This window comes from Stylophora pistillata, chromosome 2 (assembly GCF_964205215.1).
Source record: "Stylophora pistillata chromosome 2, jaStyPist1.2, whole genome shotgun sequence".
In the NCBI taxonomy this organism is placed as follows: Eukaryota; Metazoa; Cnidaria; class Anthozoa; order Scleractinia; family Pocilloporidae; genus Stylophora; species Stylophora pistillata.
Window position 1 is genome coordinate 10,112,532 of NC_142520.1, and position 11,256 is coordinate 10,123,787.

Consider the following 11,256-nt stretch of genomic DNA (forward strand, 5'->3'; position numbering starts at 1 on the left):
ACTTAGGGTTGGGAGAGTAGACAAAAATTCGGATTCCATACGCGCGAAACTATTTATTTAATAGTTTACAATTATGAACTCAACACGCGCAATTATTTATTTAAATATTTTAAATATTTTAAACTTTTTACGTTTGCCACCTTCGTACGGTATAAATTAACTATTCATTTTTATTCCCTTCTCACTTGAAAATGATGACATGGAGTCATCGAAACGTTGTGTGTTTTTCTCGCTAGTGTTTTTTTTTAGGATTTTGTTAAACCTCTGCCAACTAGATCATTTGACCAATTTCCGATAAATGGAGGTGGATATGCGCAAGCACCCAATCTTGGAGCTCCATTGCCACCTTTTGATCCCAACCGTGGTGCATCTCGTCCAGAAACTAAATTGTTTACCAAACCAATAGCCATTGGAATACCAATTGAAGCAAGAATAGTCCCAAGGTCTCCTCCTTCTTGAGTCTGTATTGGTTTAATATGAACACCTTGTCCACTTTGTAAAGCGCCTAAAATATATCTATTCTGTTTTTCAGTTAATACATTATTGTATTGAATGAGTTGATTTATTTTATTCTCTGGTATTAGAAAACCACCTGACTGAACACCTTTTCCAGAAATTGCTTTAACTAACTGAGATGCTCCTTCACTTGCCAAACCAGATAAAGCACAAAGTCCCAATGTCTTTCCAACAGTTGGTAAAAGAGTTCTTCTCAATCTAATAACTGATGTCAAAAGGCTGCCTCCAGTTTGGTTTCTGATGCTTGATTGAGCCAATTTTATATCCATACCTTTTTCCAATTGACGATGTTTGTTAACCGTTTGGCGACTGTCTCTAGAACCAAGAGTTTATCATTACCTGTCAATGCGTTGGAGGCTAATCTCAATGTTATTGACTATTTGTTTTTATAAGCTCTACCGAGATTCCTTTTCTTTTTTTTTTCGATTTGGTGATAGTTTAACGTTGATTTCAAATAACTGTGTCACATCTTGTATATAATATACGTTATACAATGATTCAATCATATAACATATTCAATTAACAAGAAAAGAGATAAATCAATCAATCAAAAATTTATATTGTCGAGGGTTGTACTGATCTGAGAAAATCCCGATGATATAGTGTCACTGAGATGATTTTTCAAACATTTCTTGCATATAAGTCCAATAATCCACTTTCATAAAGTTTGATAGAAATTGTTCGTAAAGACTATCTTTTTGTTGGAGTCTGGCAACCCATAAAAAGAATCAATCGATAACAACGCGAGCATTATCGACAGCGTTCAATTTGCAGATGAGATTTGCGTCATCTAATAGCTAGATTTGAAATTGTAATTTCATTGTTGGTAACGTGCGATCTTCGAGCTCTTCGAAAAATGAATAAGGGTTGAGAGGAATGATTACATTTACATCATTGTTTCCACTTGTTTACAGGTGTCGTGCTTCAAATCCAGCGTTTTGATAGGCATTAACTATTCTGTGCTCTGTTTCCAGGTACCATAGATTATTTATAACGACGCTTCTTGAGTAATCGGTCTGCTCCAAAGGCAGTACCATCGGCTTTCTTTTGAACCTGGAACTGGACCTCGAAGTAAGCATTATACCAATCGAAAAGACTACTTCGGTCGTTGATGGTGAATTTGTAACTAGTCTTAGATAGTTCTTGATCATTAGCTGGGCTACGAATAACATCATCAAGCTGGATTCTTACTAATTCATTTTGTTATAAATACTGATCTGTTCTGAATGACATTATATTATTATGTTAGATTATTTTACCGTCTGATACCATTACCACTTATCAACCGATTGAGAATCATGTCTGTTGATTCTTCTTGTTATTTTTGATTTCATCTTGGCAGGACTTTTTCATAGAGTGTTGTTATTTTGCATTTGTGTAATGTTCTCATTATAAAATCACCTAATCGTTGAGAAACAGCTTTTCCAAGACGTTCTCCAGCATGTGAAACACCTGCATCAAGAGCTTTTTTAGCAAATGGTTTTGCAACTGATTTGACTCACCATAGAGTCTCTGTGGCTCAGTGGTCTGACGTTCGACTCCTCAAGAGGACTCGAAATTGTTTCTTTGTCCCACACTCGTGACGAGACAAAAAAATTCTTTTTTCTATTTCTTTACTGGGCTCAAAACCTACCACCTTTTTTATTCAAATCGATTCTTGTTTTTCTTGCTGTCATGTTACCCATGAGACTATATCTTATTGACAAGAGCATGATCTGCAGGATTATACCTTTGCATTCATGTCCATTCCATCTGAATCTAAGACTATTACAGGAGTAGTTGTAAGATCCCTCGGTATTTGTACAATTGGCATCCTCGCTACAGTTGTGGGAATTTAGAGCACAGTCGTCGAGGTCTTATATAAAATCAATGGATTGTACCCATCATCATTGTTGTCTCTAGGAAGGAGGGAAGGGGAACGCGGAGCTGTGCAATGCAAAACCAGATCTACGGCTTGTTAATCCAGTCGTCTTAGTGGTAACGTTTGTGTCTTAGATGTGATTTTCGGAGTACGTTATAATTAGGATTATAAAGCTTGTGTTTCTACAATGTTCATTACCTGTCCAGTTATGTATATCCCCGGTGAATCCACGTTTACAAATGCACGTGAATGATCCCTTGGTGTTTTGGCAAACGACGTTTTCATTGCTGCAGTTGTGGGTATCTGTAGCACACTCGTCGATGTCTAAAATAAAGTCAATAGGCCTTTGGTCAATATACTGAATTACAGAGGTCGCAGGAAGTGGGGGGGGGGGGGGATGGGGGGGGAGAAGAGGTATGACGTGCAATGCTATTTGTCGCCAGTGGTGTGTGTAGAAGTAAGTTAGAACAAAAAATGCGAGGCTTTGGAGAGGAACATTCTTCGCTCCACTTTTCCCGGCACGGAATGCCTGTAATAGGCTGGGGTGACACTACAGCTTAAAAACACATAATGGGGCTGGCCTGAGATCCTTTCTAAAGAAAAAGCAAGAAAATTGAAATTACGCGTCATAACTAGAGCCAATTTTGAATTATAAACCATCCGAGGGAATAGGTCCCCGTGCTGCAATGAAATACAAAATTAATTTTTATTATTTTAAGTCTTGCCTATTTCACAATCGTGGCCAGTGAACCCAGACGCACATAAACATCGATATCGTCTTCTTGTGAATCCCGACTGGCAGGTGCCGTGGTTTTCGCATGGAGATTGAGTACAGAAATTCTTTAAAAGAAAAAGAAAAAAAAAAAAAGAAATGGGATGTCACAAGTAATTATTCAATACCTTAACAACATTCTCTGATATCTCCCCAAGAACTTGAGTACAAAAAAAAAAAAAAAAAAAAATCGGGAAGGGGTGCCTGTAGATAGAATTTAAAGAGTATAGTGACTTTCCTAAGAACATTTTGGAACCCTAGTCATAGTGTTGTGGGGAATTTACCACTCGCTTGGCGAATTAACGAAAGGTACTGAGACTCTGTAATTTTCTTCTTCATTCTCCTAAACTGCTGCTTCTACTACAGCTAGTTTTCTCTCTCTTGTTCCACTGCTTATTCTCTACTACTTATTTCTACTACTTTCAGCAAGGAGTGCTCCAGTATTAAATACAAAAATCACAGACATGTTTGGGTAAGCTAACCGTGGGAATTTCCAAAACAGTGTCTGTAAGACTCAAGGTCAGTTTTACCAACTCAAACATGACCACCTAGCAAACTAGTTATCTTCAACCACAACAAGGGATTAAAATGCCTAGCACGGTAAGTGCTGAGCCAAGTTCAAGCACACACTAAAAATAAATGATCAAAACTATAGATTTATCAAAATAGCACGTAGGGGCGAAAAGGCAAGACTTAATAAAACAAAAGGTAAACCTAAAAATACTTGAAATATCAATCCTTGAAAACGCTCTGCAACAATAGCTCAACTGTATCTTTCTACCTGTTCTTAGCATCTCCCGGGCCATGAAGTTGATCTAATTATTGCGACTGTTTTTAAGCTTCGAACCAATGGAAGAAAACTGCCTTTTGCAGCGAAATACCTTAAAATGACCATTCCAGTTATCTTTTCTCCCGAGAATTTTCTTATGAGAAGCGTGGTTGTGCTTTCTCTAATAGAACAGCGATCAATTGTTTACTCAAGGCAGGCGAGCATGGCTCTAAAATGAATACGACAAAGTACTCGCTCATGTTAACGGTGTTGGGTGTCCGTCCTCAAGGCGCTCAAAGGATTTTTGTTTTTGGTAATTTCTTATGTACAAAAAATCCGTAACGACGCTAGCAGGTGGTTAAATTTATGTAAAAATAACAAATAATGGATGAAAGGATCCCTCAGCTCTCATGAATGGCTAAAAAGAGAGAGGTGAAATTGACATTTAATTAACAGCTCGTCTATGTACCTTAGTTCCATGGTACACATAATTCGATGCTTGTACCAGATCCTCATCATACTCCTTAGCAGTTGAGTTATTCAGTTCACAGTTGTGTGCCTCTGCCTCATTTTCTCCAAAATAAAAGTTAACACTGACGCAGTTATAGTTCAGGTAGCAACGGTATTCACAGGTATCCCTGTCAATCACGCTGATATTTGCTATGGTGTGGTTAATAAGACGTTCTCCCACGAAGAACAGGGTCGATGGAAAGGCTAATATACGGCATTGATCTAAAAATTCAAATCATTAAAAGTCAAATAGCGTCACGGGTTCTAAAGGTCTAGGTTGCTGTTAAACTCGTTTTCCGAGCGCTTGGGTCTTGGCTTGATAATTATGACATATTCAGTAAGATACCAAGATCAAATTATATATATCCTTTAGTTTTTTGCGAGAGAAAAGATCTTTAGAAAAGGATTGTATGGGCAGAAGACATGTTATTTGGCACGTTTATCTATTATCCTATGATTTCCAGAACATTTTTGATTAGTCCTTTAGGAAAGTTCTAGTGGTTTCGACATGAGCACGTGACTTCTAATTATAGAAACCCGAGTTGTTTAACGTAAATTCTATAAAATTCTATGATGTAATTTTACTTAAAATAGTCGTGTTGTCGACCTGTAGAATCTTCTAGAAAGATTGTAAGCAACTATATAAGAAGGTGCTGTAGGTTGTTGTGTTTTAGAGGAAAAAGAAGAAATAGAAGAGAAAAAGATGAAGGAAATAAAGGAGTTAGCGAAGACAATTCATTTCAAGGTTTATCACGAAACCATGGTATGATCTCCAAAAGCCAAAAAAGTTTTTTTTTCTTTTCTTAATATAAATGCAAATAATTTTCACGATGACCTCTGCTGAACCAGCTTACATTAAACAAAGTACATATCTTTTTTTTTGTTTTTTTTGTTTTTCTCATCTCGGTCACTTTCTGCGGGACACCTCACACAAATAGCTTCATAGTCGTTAAAAATGATATCGACAAAGTGTAGTTTTAACGAACCCAAACTCCGAAGAAAATTTGATCCGGAAAACTTTAATAACTTTCATCAATGCTAAATAATAAAAGAGGCAAGAAGTTTCAGTCTTGAACTCCCAACTTGTATGCATTATGACAAATCATATTATTTTCCTCGCTCATCTTAAAAGTTATTATGCGCGCGGTAATTGCAAGTCCTGCCTAACTCCTAATGAGCCACCATGGTCTACATCTCTACATATGCATGGCCGGAACACGACGTGTGCACTTCTCTTCAGCTGGCAAGTTCCTGTTTCGCTTAGCCGAGTGGTTTCAAAGCTTTCAAGAATTTTTTCTATGTTTCATCCCGATTGAGATACATCCTTTTGAAGCTCAATTTCAAAAGTAAATATTTGCATAAAAAAAAAACAATGATATTTTAGCTCTGTAAACGGACGAAAATATGTTTGGAGTGAACAATATTTTATTCATAAACGTGGGACGAGTTAAGGCCGTAACGAGGAAACTAAACTTTCTTTACTCTTCCCTGAAATAGTAAGAATTATTGAGTGTTGTTGAATTGATTATTCTGTCATAAAACCTTATGATTTTCAACATGAAGTCACACATTCTCGTAGTAATTTATAGCCAAAAAAACAAAAAAAAAAAGATTCAAGCATGCTAAATGTACTACGCGGGCGTCGTAAATGCGGGGAATTCGCTGTTTTTTCGCTTCCGAGCAGAAAGTTTAGCACTTGTTTGGAAAAAGCCTTGGTCTTGAAATATCTCCTTCCCTCACCTCAAGCAGCGCTTATGCTACCCTCGTGCACTGAGAACTTCCTCTTGCGTGCATCAATTGAACGATATACACGCGCCAAGCACGATCAAACTCTCAATTTTACGTTAAGATCTTTATTCCTTTTTAGTCCTGTTTTGTTTTTCTCATTGTCCATATCAATTAAACCTCATTTCTATAAAACTTGTCCACGGTGGATTAATAGCCAAAACAACCCTTGGAAACCGCTATTGAAGTAAAAATCTTCCCGTTGCTTCATTGTGCATCGATTTTAATTCAATTATGAAAATGCACTAATAAAGAGTTGTGATATATAACCAATTTCAATGTGTTCATGGTTAGACATCCACGTCGTTCATCTCTTAGTATAGCCACCTGTCAAGTGAGGATCCGGAGTTCTGATATTTCAGCCCATTCGCACTTAGTTCCGTTTGCATTATTGGAAACATAATTGCTCTGTCTGTGTTTAACAATTTTCTCCCTGTTTTTGTTACCTTTGAAAAAAAAAAACTTACTCATTAGGCTTCCAAAGACTACGTGATACCTAACGCAGGAAGGTTGCTACGACCACTGAAAACAATATGCCTCGAATGCCGATTGGTATATGTTTAACACATGTCGGAAATATGTTTATGAAAAGCATAAATTTTATTACAAAAGTTTTCTTCAAATAAAAACAAATGATGTCAACTAAATATGACAACAGCGACTAATTATGTACCAAAGAGAGGTCGTTATTCCACTGGAGAATGTAAAAAGAAGGGAGGACATTTTTCTAATTGAAAAAATTTCCTTTCCAACTAGTTAATATAACAATTTCTATTTCCCTGAGTGCGAGGCTAACTATAGGCTCTTCCTTGGGTTCGTGCGAGCACCAAACAAATATACGGAATTTGCGAAAATATGTTCATTAGTTTTGTATAGCCTTCATAAAACTTAAGTGGACCTTAGAGTGTTCAAAAGAATTCGAGGGCATAAGCTGAAAAAAGATAACCAATTTGGTAACAGCAGACATTGTTCGGTCATAACTAAAAACTTTGCAGACTCACGTTCGCATAAAGTAAAAAAAAAGAATCTAGAACATTTGTGAGCGAACAGAAGGTGACAGCGCACTGAAATGGAAGATGAGTTTCAGTAGCCATCTTATACAATGTATATATGAAGTTCATATATTTTGAACTGCGGTTATAGATACGTATGATGCACGATCCTCGCAGTAGAGAGCGCTATTTATGCAATAGTGAAAATCAGACCTGAAAAAAATCAGGCCTGTACGGGATTCGAACCACTGACCTCTGCGATACTAGTGCAGCGCTCTACCAATTGAGCTAACAAGCCAACTGGGAGCAGGCCGTTAAGTTGATTCGTAATAAACCCGTGATGATAAATCAGATACAATGTATATATGAAGTTCATATATTTCAAACTGCGGTATTAGATACGTATGATGCACGATCCTAGCAGTACAAAGCGCTATTTATGCAATAGCGCTCTCTACTTCGAGAGAATACTAATGTGCTCTCTACTGCGAGAGTGTACATTGTACATTATGCAATGTGCTCTCTACTGCGAGAGAGTACATTGCATAAGTAGTACTCTATAATACTTATGCAATGTAGCCATCTTGTCAGTTAAGCCTCTATATACGAGAAGTTTAGTCTTGGAAAATGTGCGTTTCCATTTTTTTTTTTTTTTTTAATAAATTGCATAGCTAAAGAATTAAGAGCAGAAAAACAAACGTTTCTTGTAAACAAGTGCAAGTTTTAAAACATACCATCTGGGCAGAACTGAAATTGTCCGAAGGGAAGCAGCACAGAGATAAGGAACAAGTGGGGAAAGACTCTCATGTCTGCCAAAAAACAGCAGTAAAGAAATCCTTTCGATGTTTTGAAGCTGTTAAGCAAACTGAGGAGCTTAACAGCAGTTTGTTGACAGAGATGTACCACCAATTTAAGGCTACGCTACCCTAGAAACGTGTTAGCCAATAACATTTGGCCGTGATATATGAAAGATGTTTCACCGCCCGTTACAGAGAGGCTGTGAGATTAATTATTAATGTCTACTGAAACAGTTAATTTGGTTAGTTTTCTCCTCTCTAGGGAGGCTTCTTATCTTCTTATAACTGTTTTAATAATTATAAGCAGCATCCATTGACAAAACTTTGGGAAAATGCAAGCTCATGAAAAGGTTTTTTTGTTTTTGTTTTTTTTCTTTTTAAGATTCAAATTGATACCTCTGTGGTATTTTGACCAGAGAGGGATTTTAAAAGACAATTTTAGAGATCATGGCTTCAATGAGGTAGATTCTTTTGTAGAGTGTCATTCGCACTGAGTTATTTTTAGCCTGATTTTCACCTGCATTCTAAGTATTCTTTCCTACAATTAAGTGAGTTTTTGATATTTAAATTAAGTTCGAAGAGAAGGTTTTCCCCTAATTCCAAGTGAAGTTTCCATATTTTGTGAAATGACTAAGTGCATCTTTTAACTTGTAGCAAGAGAGAATTTCATGAGTGCGCTCGACACTTTAGATCGCTGTCCTCACGGGCGGTCTAGCCAGAAATCAATTTTAGCTTGCATAGACACGAAAAAGTAGGATTGGAGAACAACCAAACTAAAAAAGGAAAACTTTCTTTCGGCGAGAATTCGAGAGGATCGCCCATAGAGAGAGTGGCATACATTGCCAAACCGAAATCTGATTTATAAAATAATATCTACCAAAAAAACTCAACTTGTTTAAAAGATAAAAGGTTTAGTATAACTTGTCAGGTGATCTGTCAGGTTGCCAAGCAACAGTAAGAATGGGAGCCTCAAGCCCATATGAAGACAATTTTCAAAAGAATAGGCTAATTTTTGAGATCTCATAATTTAATGTACTTTTTGCCGGATGATGCATCCTTCACTTTGTAAGTTTGCTAAACATTGCTTATGTTTTTCTATACAAATCATCTACGTCTTGAGTCTTATTTCTCCAAATTTTGCAACCGACAAAGTTTTTATCAGGAGATCGTTAATGAATCAGTCTTGTGAAAGACATAAAACGAAACTTATAATTTCACCGCAGTAAACACCTTTTTTTATCATACTACAGTTGTGATAAGAACTTCGAAAAACCTACGTACAGACCTAATCGAGTGTTGTTGCTCAGGAAATCTCATAACTGAAGTTTGTCTTGTTTTATTTTAATAATGTAGTCTTTAATTATTAAAACAAAACTTGTTTTATTTTAATAGTGTAGTGAAAAACTTATGGCTCTTCCGTGTTGCGTAAAAGGGTAGACGAAAAACAATGCCAATTTTGAGTATGTGCCTTTGTTCAGAATGTCGTAAGATTGCAAATTGCAATTATACTAGAGTTGATGATCTTTCAAAATATGTAAAGTTGAGTTTGGGGAAATAAGTTTGGGATTTTTAAAATTTGTTTGAAAATCGTGAAGAAAGACATAAAATCACGCCATCCTGTTGTGTACATGTGATCATCAAGACATTGATAGAGTAAAAATTACCACGACTCCGATGCATATAGCAAAGTAAATATAATAACCTTAGCTCAAATATTATATTCTTAGCTGTTCGCAACAGTCCAAAGTTTTTTTCTGTTTTGTCATTTTCTCCATTCTGCGGTCTCTGTAAGTTTGACATCGGCACCGTCGCTTTATGTCGCGCCTCGATCAAAACAGCCGCTCCTGAAAACGTCTAAACTTTGCAATTTGTGTTCCTTGTGCGCTTGATACGACGTGTCGGTGTTCTTAGCGACAACATTTATTAAAACACTGATCGAGCCGACTATGTAATTAAAGCTTACGTTCAGAGGTTTCTATCTTCGACCCTGTTCATCATTTATCCGTTGTTTAACAGACTGTATGGAAATTTGTTTCGCTGAATTTGTTCATGAGGGGGGGGAGGGGGGGAGGAAGTATGCGAGCTCTCCCTATAATTCGTTACTTTGAGGCAGGAGATTTCTCTTTAGATCGCTAATAACTATTTTACCACGAGTTTATCGTTCTCGTTACTTACTTCTGAAGAATCGATCACGTCGATTTTATGTAATTGAATTAACCTTACTAGTGCGTGTTTATTTCCAACGAGAACTAAATAAAGATTATAGATTTAAGAAAGACAATACTGTCGGTGTTCCTGCCCCTGAGGAAATGAGGGAAGTTTTTTGCTCTTTCGGGAGTATAGTCGGCAGTCCATGTTCGTAAATTTATCATATTATATTGTCGCGCTATCCAAATTACGTAGAGTAGTTCTGTCAATTAAAACCATCGTGACCTCCTTCCTGTTTTGAACTCATTGATTGAAAACTTCTGGACAACGGTCGTCAAAAACAAAAGAGACGAGACATATGGCAAAAAAACCCAATCTTAGCAATCGAGGACTCAGGGACTCGGGGACTCTGGGACTCGGAGACTCGGGGACGCGCAGGGACTCAGTGACGTGATAAACAAACAACTCCTGATTCTGTAAAGTATAATTTTCGGTGGCCTCGAGAAAGGTATTAAACTTCCGAAACCGGTAGACTTCTTTTCCAGAGACGTGTGTAATGTTAACGACAAAAGCGGTCCTTTTTTGGTCAAGTGACTCAACATTCTTTCGCATTTCTTTGCCCGCGCTTTTGTTGCCTGTTGTAATTTATCCGCTTTCGTTTAGTAATACAACTTGTTTCGTAATATTTCTTTTCCGGAAAATCAGTGCGAACTAATTACAACAGACGAAACTAGGGTGTCTACCTTCCATGATCTGATGCGAATCGTAAGGAATAATTATAAGTGAGAGTGTTTACAATTCATTCCTGAGGAAGAATTGCGGATTCAGTACAAGGACGATGAGGATACTTTCGTACCGAAGTAATCACAACTTTCGTCCTTTGCTATAAGCTCGCATCAATCTTCCAGAAAAAAAAGTAAAATAAATTGTTAACACTCTAATTTATTAATTCTTCATCAAGAATAAATTGTAAACGCAGGAGTTGTACTGTATCCGCAATTCTTGATCACGAATTAATTGTAGACGCTCTAATTTATTCCCTACGATTCGCATCATATTATCTAAGGTAGACACCTCAGTTTTGTCCTTTGTTACTAACGACAACT